Consider the following 11,203-nt stretch of genomic DNA (forward strand, 5'->3'; position numbering starts at 1 on the left):
AATTTAAGGGGCAAAAATTAAAGACTAGTGCTTTTGAAGGGTAATCGGCACGAAAAAATGAAAATATATTGCGGAAATTAGAGACCAAGTTATGTCTACGTGTTAATTTTGAAAAGGTTTAATGGCCCCATCATATTCAATGTAGGACATGATATGTAATTAAGAGAAAATGATGGATCTTTTTTTGAACTTGTTGATAAAGTCCAAGGAAATAAACGGAGAAGACAACCTTTCTAACCACGCTCATTTTGCAAAATATTTCAAAGAACTAAAATATCATTATTTTTAATTTTTTTGACAATAAGCTAACATGTTGAAACCACTCTTTCTATAATATAGAAATTACGAATAGTTATTAACACTGTCAATAAATAGAAAATAATATTCTTTTTTAAATCTTGGCTGGTTTGAAATTTAAGGTCAAGAAAGCATATGGAGAAATGTAGACAGGGAAGCAAAAGAACTGTCATTCAACATGCCAGCAAGGGAGGTAGAAGAAATCTTGCAGAATCAAGATCAGTCCTATTTTGTGGCAGCACCAGAGCAGCAATAATATGTGTCTTCAATTTGACTTCGTTTTCTAAGTGTGATCCTTGTGAATAATAAATAATGAAAAGCTCCAAGAGTAGTGATTAACGTTTTTGGCCTCTTACATGTATTTTCTTAAGTGCAATGTTACTTTTGTAACATAAATAAAGTTCTTCTTTTAACCCAAAAGAAAATTTCATTTAATCTCGTTCTTATCCCAACATCTTCAAGGACTCGAGATATAAACTTTAGAAATATAGCCTGCAAAAAAACAAAAAAATTGGGAAAACGAAATTAATACACTTTTCCTAAGTAATTAAGTAGGAAGTTACCGCAACTGGAAAATGAAAGGGAAAAGTGTTCGACTATTTAATCAAACTTTAAAGTTATAACACACTAAAATGCGGGGTCCACACTTCTGAACTATTTTAACTGAAATATTGACACCATAAATAGATGATGTGGCATATCGAAGTGTGCTCCACTCTCTTGTGAGCAAGTGACAGGCAAAAAAGTAAATAAGAAAAAAACTAATTTGACAAGTGTCATTTCTTAATTGGAAACTATACAATTAATTAAATTTGATTAACATTAATCAACTTAGTCATGGTCCCACTAGTTAGTTTTTTTTTTTTTTTTTTTAATTTTCATCTTCTCCCACCAGTGGAATTGATTACCTTTGGCGACAAGCGAAATATTTTTAAATTTTAATTTATGCCACCGTCTGGAATTGAACCACAAGCCACAACCATTTGAAGCACAATATAATTGCGCACAAATCCCAGGAATCACAATCCACAAATTCAGTCCAAGCAGCCACGAATTAAAAAAAATTAAAAATTTTAGGTCCAAACACCCCAAATCTTTTTTTTTTTTTTTTTAATTTTCATCTTCTCCCACCAGTGGAATTGATCCAATGTTGGCGACAAGCGACCACCGGTGGCGATCTCGGCCTTGTGCCCGAAACCGTCCGATGGAATTGAACCACCAAGCCACAACCATTTGAACGCAATATAATTGCGCACAGAAAGAATCACAATCCACAAAAGAATCAAAGTGACGAATTAAAAAAAAATTAAAAATTTTAGGTCCAAACACCCCAAATCTTTTTCTCCAAGATAACTCATAAACTTTCTAGAACCTTTCTCACCTCAATTTCACCAGAGCGTTTGACTTCATCATTCTGATGTCTTCCCGGGTCATGATCTTCGGACCATGACCGTCACCCGACCCGTTTAAAGATAACTCGAGATGATGATTTCTTTAGCCGCTAGAAGAAGAAGAAGAAGAAATAACACTACCAACACCATTAGATGACTTCTTTTTGTTGTTGTTGTTGTTCCTTCTTTCTTTTTTACTCTTTTCTTTTTTGCTTTGTTGCAAACCATCTTCATAAGCATCAAGCATCTCATGTATAAGTATTGAAAAGGGGCAAGAAATTTAGAGTAGGTGTGAGGTTTTATTAGATCACATACATACCTGATGAACAGGAAAAGAGAAAAGAATAAGGAGATTTGAAAAAATGAAGGGGGGCTTCTTCACTTGTTGATAGAAAGGAGGTGCCCGATTGTAGGTGGCACTGTGCCTTTTCTATAAAGTTTCTTCATAGTTCTTTTTTTTTTTTTATGAAAATTACCTCAAAAAAATGATTTTTTTGGAACATTAATTACACATTGTAACAAATGTTTGGGGAAGACGTTTTAATGGTGTCAATATTTTAGTTTAAAATAGTTCAGGGGGGTCATAGGACCCCCGCAAAGTTAAAGTGTGTTATAGCAATTTCGGCCAAAGTTTGAGTGTGTTTTGAACACTTTTCCCAAAATGAAACTACAATCGACTATTTAATGAGGGCAACTTTAAAGTACATAAAATGGCTTCTTCAGATTTTTATCCCATAAATTAGCATATTAATAGTCTCCCAAGGCAAATAAATCGAAGAGAGTCTCCATACACTTTGATTTCTGAATCACATGGCCTCTTATGCAACCTTAGTTCTTGTTTTTCTAGTATACCTTTCAGGTACTTTCACAACTTCGAGAAATCCAAACTAACAAGTACTCCCTCTGTTTCCATTTATTTAATGTACTTTTTTTTAACTAGTTTATTTTAGAAAAAATGATTACCTTTTTATATTGAGAAATATTTTAATTTTAATTTATTTGTCTGTTTCAAATGAAAATTTGAAATTGATTTGTTAGTGAAAATGAATAGCTCCCAGAGAACCATGTGAACGATAATAGAGTTAATTACTTTAATGGTCATCCAAATTATAGAAATGAACAGCTCCCAGAGAACCATGTGAACGATAATAGAGTTAATTACTTCCATGGTCATCCAAATTATAGAAATAACGCAGTCAAGTTACTTTTGAATTTGATGCCAGAATATCAGAGGTGTGCTAATGTTTGCAAGGTTAAGAACCCCACTATGACACTATAGCCGATAAAGAGGCTCAATTATTTCTCGAGAGAAACATCTCTCCTAAAAGAATCAAAGTGAACCACAAAGCTTTATATGAAAAATTTATAGCTGAAAAACAAGATAATTTATATTAAGGATACAAGCTCTATTTATAGGCTACCAATTTAAGAGGTTTGACTATCTATATGATGTGGGACATGATCTTCAAAATGATAAGGTTACAGACTACTTAAAAGATAAGAACAACAACGAGTATATCTAAATAAGGTATAAGAAGGTTGAATACATATATAACTTTTTAAACTTGTCTAAATTTTTCACTTAGACACCTATATTAAAGCATGTACCTATTGAACACTTAAAACTCTTCAATTAATGTGCCTAATGAACCCTTACAAACACCCAATCAAAAAATCCCAACGCGTGAGGCTCAAACGATTCTGACGTGGCAAATAGTCAAATCAAACTTTGCCACGTATCAATAAAGAAAAAAACAAGACACGTTGGCACCATATCCCCACCTTTGTTATCTCTGTATCAAGCTACAAGAAAGATGACCATGGCAAAACTTCGAGACCACCGGAAAAGATAGAGTTGATCCGGAGTTTATCGGGAATTAACAACCAACTAGTAACATCTTGATCTTCTTACTCATATTCTTCTTCAAAAATAAATTTTAAAAAGAAAATCAGTACGTAAGAACCTAACTTGATTACCTTTTGCCTAGGCAACATTAATTACGAGCAGCAATTATAATATTTCTCTCCCAAAAATGGCAGAAACTCCATCTACAACTACCTCCTTTTCTGTTTTGTTTTAACTTCATCTTGAGGGAAAGTTTACTGTCGATAGCTAGCCCCATAGATAGGGACTACCTGGCCTGCACACGGTGGTGGAGGCACTGGTGACCGGAGTTGTTGGAGATGATGATGATGATGATAGAGAGAACATAAAGGAAATAAAAGAAAGAATTATCTTTAGAAAGAGATTGGGATGTTTCGCGCTCTCAGGAGTAGTGTAACACACATGCTATGCCATGTCAGCCGGATGTGCCCAATAGATACATTTTCTAATAACTTCATGTGTTCAATAGGTACAAGCTTAGTATAAGTGCGTAATTGAAAGGCAAGTTCAATTTCTGGCATATGTATTTGGCCTAATAAGAATAAGGATTATAAATGATAAGCTTGCATCACATAACGTAAACGCCTACATCATCATGAGGTAAGTGTTTGTATCGACATGTGATAAGGTCCTTCGTCAGAATTTTTCCATAATAAGAAAATCATCACTTAATAACCTTACATTCACAGAAAATCTGTACACCAATTTTTGGGAAATGATTTTCTGGCTACTTGTCCTCTTTTCTTTTGGAAAAAAACTAATTAAAATCAAATCAATCTTATTCTTAACCCAAAATTTAGAAGGATTTGAAAATTATAGTAAGAAATACTATGAACTCCAATAAGTTTTGAAGAAACAAACTTAAATACTCTCTTCATAAGTTTGCTAAATAGGAAAAAAGTTCAACCACCAATTTAGATGAGATCAAATGAGAAATTGGTGAGTTTATACATGTCAAATCTGCTTTCTGAATCAGATAATCCCCAAAAGTTGAATATAAAAGCTCCCTAAGCAAATTGAAATTCCAAGACATTCTTTAAAACACACTTTGGATTCAACATGGCTAGGTCCTGCACTATGTTTCTAGTTGTGCTAATTTATCTGTCAGATACACATCACAAACTAGCTCTTTTTCTTTTTTTTATAACAGTAATGTCGAGTGCACTTAGTTTGCTATATCGGGTACCTGTACTATGTGTCTACCAGCACAGCTGTTGAATAAGTCTATCTACGTACCATGATTTAGGTACATAGAAACAAAAGACCTAGCGTCTATGTTAAATTTTTAACCCTAGTCTCTCATAGTTTTTGCCCACTTAACTTTTTGACAGCTAGACCACACTCTCTAATGCACAAGCTAACGCTTTTATTGTTTATTCAGAAATCCAATTATATTACTTTAACATCGAAATTTTCTTGGCATTTTCGTTTTAATCTGTGTTTTCCATTTTTTTTTTTTTTTGGTAGTGAAAAGTATAGTCCCATCAGCAGATGGTTGCTACTTAGACAGCACACCAGGGGGTTGCCCTGATAAAATTGCATGTGGTGAAACTTGTAGACCATGCTACAGAGGCATTGGTCAAGTGTACACTTATTGTGTAGCTCCAACTGTACTTCCTTATTGGATTTGCCGCTGTGAATTTAAGAATGGAGCACCTTGTCAACCAGTCGGACCACCTGCTTGTCCCAAACCCCCCGCAACATCTCGTTCTCTCAATCAATTTTTAGGCTTCTACGAGGATACATCCGCCATCATCCCGCCTGACGCTATTGTTTTCGGAAACATCACTGAAGTCGAATCGCCTGCTCTGATAGCATGAGAAATTAGAGTTTTTTTCTTAATACAGAATATGAATGTTTAACATAGTATTGAGCAAAAATGAGTGTGAGTTTTGCAAATTTGGATCTGCCTAGCTATTCCGTTAGAAATACAATTTCTCTTCTTGCCATAGATGTAATGTGTAGCTATGTAACTAATGGCTAACAACACAAAATAAGTCTACAATTACTTATGTCATACACCCATATTCACACATAAGCAATATGGACTACTAAATAATATTCATATTCATGTAGAAAAATGTAATGAATCTAATAAACCGAAAAAATATTCATCAATAATTGATAGCTAAAAAGTTCAGTAAAACATCCTACAAAACCAATGTAAGGTGGAAGAAATTAAGCAAACGTTTGCTCATTTTCTACGAAGTTAAAAGAACTTTGACCAAAACAAAAGGCTATAATAATCATTGATGTTTCTCATTAATACTAATTGCAAACTACTTAACCCAAAAGGGAAATTTGAAAAGCAACATGAATTACAATATATCCCCTATCTGGTATTGGGCGTTAAGTTTGACTCAAATCAATAAACAACAATTTTTACTAATGAGCTTTATCTTTTCTTCAATTAGTGCTTGCAAATCCATCATATATCAGAAAGTCCTTCAACATAAAAAGGAAAAAGGGAAACAAGAATTAAGTATCAAGGCCAATTATCTTGTTTAGTCCATTCTTGAATCTCAAGAATGAAAAATATCAACATCCCAACTCCAATCTTCCTCATTCTCCTTTACCTTCTTTCAGGTAATTCAGTTCTTTTCATGTTTTCACAGCTTGGTACTTTGCCAATTCCACAACCCATTTCAGCCCATCAAAAATTTAATTGATATGTAGCCCAAATTAACTCATATGAAATCTTGCCAAAATATTTTTAAAATGTTTTTTTTTATTTGATTTGTTATATAGAGTCATAATAAAAAAAAATAGTTTTATTAGATATTATAAAATCACTATAAAAGAACCCCAAACAAAAAAACAAAAAAAAACTAAAACTTAGAAAGAATTGGTCGGGCTGGATTATGATCAACTTTTATGCCAATTTCAGCCCAAATAACCTTTGGACGGGTCAATAACCAGCCCATTTATTAACTCAGCCATTTTAATACATTCAAATTCAGTTCATGCCACTCATTTGACACCCATAGATACTACTTGTGATTAAATTAGTCCAAAATGAAATTTGTATGACCCACCTAACCCGGCCCCTAAAGGGCGAAAAGAATTAAATTTAGAGGATGGCGGCTCTTTGAAGAACTGCAAAATAGCATTGACAATAAGCAGGATGGCCGCGGACTAGACGGCCTAAGTTTTTCATCTCCCGAAATAATATTTTCGAAGTGATTTTTGGTACAATTTGAACATGAAACTTTTGCAATATGAAATATAATCTTCTACCACCCATTCTTGCGCAAATTCATATCAAGAGAATAAATATAAATTATTATTTTTAATCACTAATTAGGATCCGTTCAAAAGAAATTAAACATAATATAAATTCTAAGACTAAAAAGTATTACTCGATTTCTAATTACTACTTAGTAGTAAGTACATTCTTTTTTCTCATTACTTTTTTATGTTTTTTTTTTTTAATTTACTGATGTATTTTTTAAATATTTATTTATTTATTATTCTTTCGCCCTAGTAGGCGGCCGAATGCCCCAAGTAGGGGCCCGAAAGAGGCACTTTTGAGCCTCACTTCTATATGGGAAAAAGAAATCTTAGCCCAACCCTACTTAAATAAAGGGTTGGGTTGGGCCGGCCTCGCGGGCCAAGCCCGTATTGACAGCTCTACTTGTGATTTAACATGTCCTTCCTTTTTTTGTTCTTTGAGATTGGTGCAGCAAGCACGGTGGATGCATGCTATATAGAAACAATAACAGGAGGTTGTCCAAATATAGACAAATGCATCAATACTTGTCTGCCATGCTATCGAGGCATTGGAAAAGTGTTCCCAACATGTATAAAGCCAGACATTTCATCTGGGATATTATACTGGCGTTGCCGCTGTGTAATGGCTGATGGAGCACCTTGTCCACCCCGTGGACCACCTCATTGTCCTCAAGATCCTCCCCTTGCTCCTTAATGTTATTCATATGAGTGAAAGAAAAGAAAAAACATTTTTGTGTTTTTAATATTTGCATGTGTATCAAATTATCAATAGATACAGTAACCAATTTCATTATGTGATTCCTCCTTTAGACAAAATCTGATTAATTATTTGTAGTTTATTTAGTAGTACTAAATAGGTGAATAATATTTTGGTTAAAGTTGGAAAAAATTAGTTTCTGAATTGAACTCAGAAAAAAAAAATTGAAAGATGATCTTTACCTTTTTTATTATAAAAGAAGAAGAAAAGGTAATTAAGAGAAACAAGAATAAGTAGTACACTAGGGTTGATAATTTAGTTGCGGAGTTAGAATTTTCGTCAAGGGAATTTAAGAAGAAAAAAAAACGTAAACACATGAAGAAATTAAGGGGATTAAATATCTACTATATATATATATATATATATAAATTAATTTAATATAATATGCAGTGTGATTTCTGGCGAAGGGGTTGGATGGTTTGAGCATGCGAAGAAGAGGTGTGTGGATGCGCCAATAAGGAGGTGTGAGAGGTTGACTAAAACAGGAGTTAAGAGAGGTAGAGGTAGGCCGAAGAAGAACCGAGGGTAGGTGATTAGAAAGGAGATGACACAACTTTAGCTCACTGAAGACATGACCTTATATAAAAGGCGTGGAGGTCGAGGATTAGGCTATAGAAGGTTAGTAGATAGCTGAGGGTTCTCCTTATTAATTAGTAGCAGTTAGTCGGTAATCACGTAGTCTCTTTTCTTCATTGTGTATTATTATCTATTATGTCACTTTCTTTGTATTGGATGTCGTATTTTACTTGCTATCGTACTTCAAATGTTTTTCGTCTCTTTCGAGCCAAGAGTCTACCTGAAATGATCTCTGCCCCCACAAAGATCGGAGTAACGTATGCGTATATCTTAACGTTTCCGAATCCCACTAATAGAATTACACTGGATACGTTGTGGTTTGTTCATACTAGTGTTGGGCGTTAGTTTGACTCAAACCAACAAACAACAAATTACTAATGAGATTTAGCTTTTCTTCAATTAATGCTTGCAAATCCATATATAGTCTCATGTTACTCGCGAAACTTTTAACCCATCTCTTCTGTATCTAGCATCTATAAAAAGTCATTCATTCAACATAAAAAAAGAAAAAGAAAAAAGTATTTCCTTATTTAGTCCATTTTTGAATCTCAAGAATGAAAAATATCAAAATCCCAACTCCAATCTTCCTTATTCTCCTTTATCTTCTTTCAGGTAATTCAGTGTTTTTTTTTTTTTTCTCTAAAATTAAAGAACGTTCACTGCTTTCGACTTGAATTATTATGTATATTATCTATACTCCCTTCGTCCTAAATAAATGAATTTTCGGGTATCACACACCTTTTAAGAAAGTTAATTAGTGACACTAATTAACTGGTACTCTGTTACTCCCTACGATTCAAAAAGAGTGTCCACTTAATCTTTATTTTTTAGTTCAGAAAGAGCGTTCATTTACTAAATCAAAAAAGAATTAACCTTTTTTCTAGATTTGTATTTATTAAGTGTAAGTGATCAAGTCGTAATACCTATTTAATTAGGGGTAACTTAATCAGATTACCTATTTTACCTAGAAGTTAGTATTTTTTTAAGAGAGTGCAAATGGTTAAGTGGACACTCGTTTTTATCCGGCGGGAGTAATATAACTCTTTTATTTTCCACATTTCTTTTTAAAACTAGGGATAGTCAATACTGAGAGTTGGAAAAAACCATTAGAGAGAAGGGTGATTTTGAAGAAAAAAAAAAACTAATACATATTTGAATTTGTAAAATTTATTTGGTTTGGACCACAAAAATAAATGCTAGAAATTCTTCTTCTTCGTTTTTTTTAATTTTTTAATTTTTTTTTATATTACCATCAATGTAGAGTTAAAAATTCTAGATCTCCTTCTAGCGGAATCCAGATTTTGATAAGCATTCAAGTTATATACATGACGTGTAAAGATTTTTTTACCCCATCAATGTAATTAACTTATGATAAGTTCGGTTTTTGAATCCGATCTAGCCTCTTTGAAATTTACTTGTAACCATCTTATTAAGAAGGCGTTTGATCATAAAATTTGGGACCTCAATTTTAAGTTTTAATTTGAAATCATCATTTGTTTATAAAATCTGCACAAAACTTTAACTTCAATGCAAATTTCAAATTCTCTAAAAAGTAGAATTTCAAACTTTTTTTAAATGTAAACTTAACCCATAAGTTTATATTTTGAAAAAAAAAAAGATTCATCATTCTAATTTTGCAAAACAAGACTCATGCTCGATGTGAAAAGATTGTATCTACATGTGTGAGGATTATATTAAAGAATAGTTAGTTACTACTATTTGTTGATTTATTGGACTAGTGGATCTTTGTAAAATTATGTATATTTGAAAGTTTGTAGTAACATGAAATCACAAACATTTATTATAAAAAGTACATGCATATATGTGATTTATTAATGCGACGCCCTAGGCTTTTCCGATAACTTGTTTATGAACTATATTCGCTCGCTTGGTAAGATTGTATAAGAGTTGGACAAGCTTTGATAATTTTCACAAGTTATATAATTTTCATGTTTAGTAAACACAACTTAAGAAATTCAAATTAGATGTCCAAACAAAATTTCAACTTCAAAATCAATCTGATTTCAAATCACGTCCAAACGAATCCTAAGTGACAAGACTATGTGAGTATTTATTACACCATCAGTATAAAGATGAACTTAAAATTCTTTTGATAATACTGTGAATTAACAAGTCCTTTTTTTTTCCTCCCAAAATTGGTGCAGGCATGGTGGGAAAGGTGGAGGTGGATGGATGCTATGTAGATGCAATAACAGGGGGTTGTCCAAATCTAATGGAATGCGTTGAAACATGTAGGCTAGGGGTGTACAAAGTAAACCGACAAACCGCACCAAACCGATAAACCGAGAAAAAAATCCCGACTAATGGTTTGGTTTGACTTGGTTTGGTGTTGAAAAAAATAATTGGTTTGGTTTGGTTTTAACTAAAAAAAAGTCAAACCGAACCAAACCAACCCGACATTACATGTATTCAATTTTTAAAATGTTTTATACATAAAAAATTTATTTGTAATGTAATTTATAAATATTTCTTAAATTTTTTCGTAGTTTTTTTTATCCATTATCATATTATTCAAGCTTGAACTTAGAATTTTGAATGTTAATAAGTTTTATATCCTATGGATGTTAGTAACTCAAATAAAGTCTAAACCAAAACCAACTCAACACTAATGCTAACAAAAGAAATTCAATTTACCACTAGGAATGTCAATAATGTTAGATATATATTCTTTAGTTTTGCATAATTGATTTAGAGAGTGAAAATACATAACTTAAGTTTTTTTTTTCTTTGTCGTGTAATTAATACTTATTAGCCGTACTTATTTTAGCATGACTTGGTATTTTTAGATTATGGTCATTTTCTTTATGGCTTGTTAATTAACAATATTTATTTTAACCGATTTTATTAGCTTTTGTTGAATATTTTAATACAATGTCATTACTCTTCTTACATTTTGTGTTATTTTTTTAGAAACACGCTTAATTATATAGTTGTATCTTACTAGAGCTAGAAGAAATATTTGAAGTAAAAGTTATATGTTTTGTATCAAAACTATTCCGAAAAAAAAAAAAACCGAGAAAACCGAATAACCTAAGAAAACCGAGG

General features: G+C 32.5%; 1 long non-coding RNA gene across 1 annotated transcript; it reads left to right on the forward strand.

The window, feature by feature from the left end:
- The first annotated feature begins 3,383 nt into the window (after nucleotides 1-3,383).
- Nucleotides 3,384-5,507, forward strand: LOC132068501 (uncharacterized). Its single transcript, XR_009417412.1, has 2 exons — nucleotides 3,384-3,579; nucleotides 5,041-5,507. It is a non-coding gene; the product is annotated as an uncharacterized LOC132068501 (long non-coding RNA).
- The last annotated feature ends 5,696 nt before the right edge of the window (nucleotides 5,508-11,203 follow it).

This window comes from Lycium ferocissimum, chromosome 1 (genome assembly GCF_029784015.1).
Source record: "Lycium ferocissimum isolate CSIRO_LF1 chromosome 1, AGI_CSIRO_Lferr_CH_V1, whole genome shotgun sequence".
In the NCBI taxonomy this organism is placed as follows: domain Eukaryota; kingdom Viridiplantae; phylum Streptophyta; class Magnoliopsida; order Solanales; family Solanaceae; genus Lycium; species Lycium ferocissimum.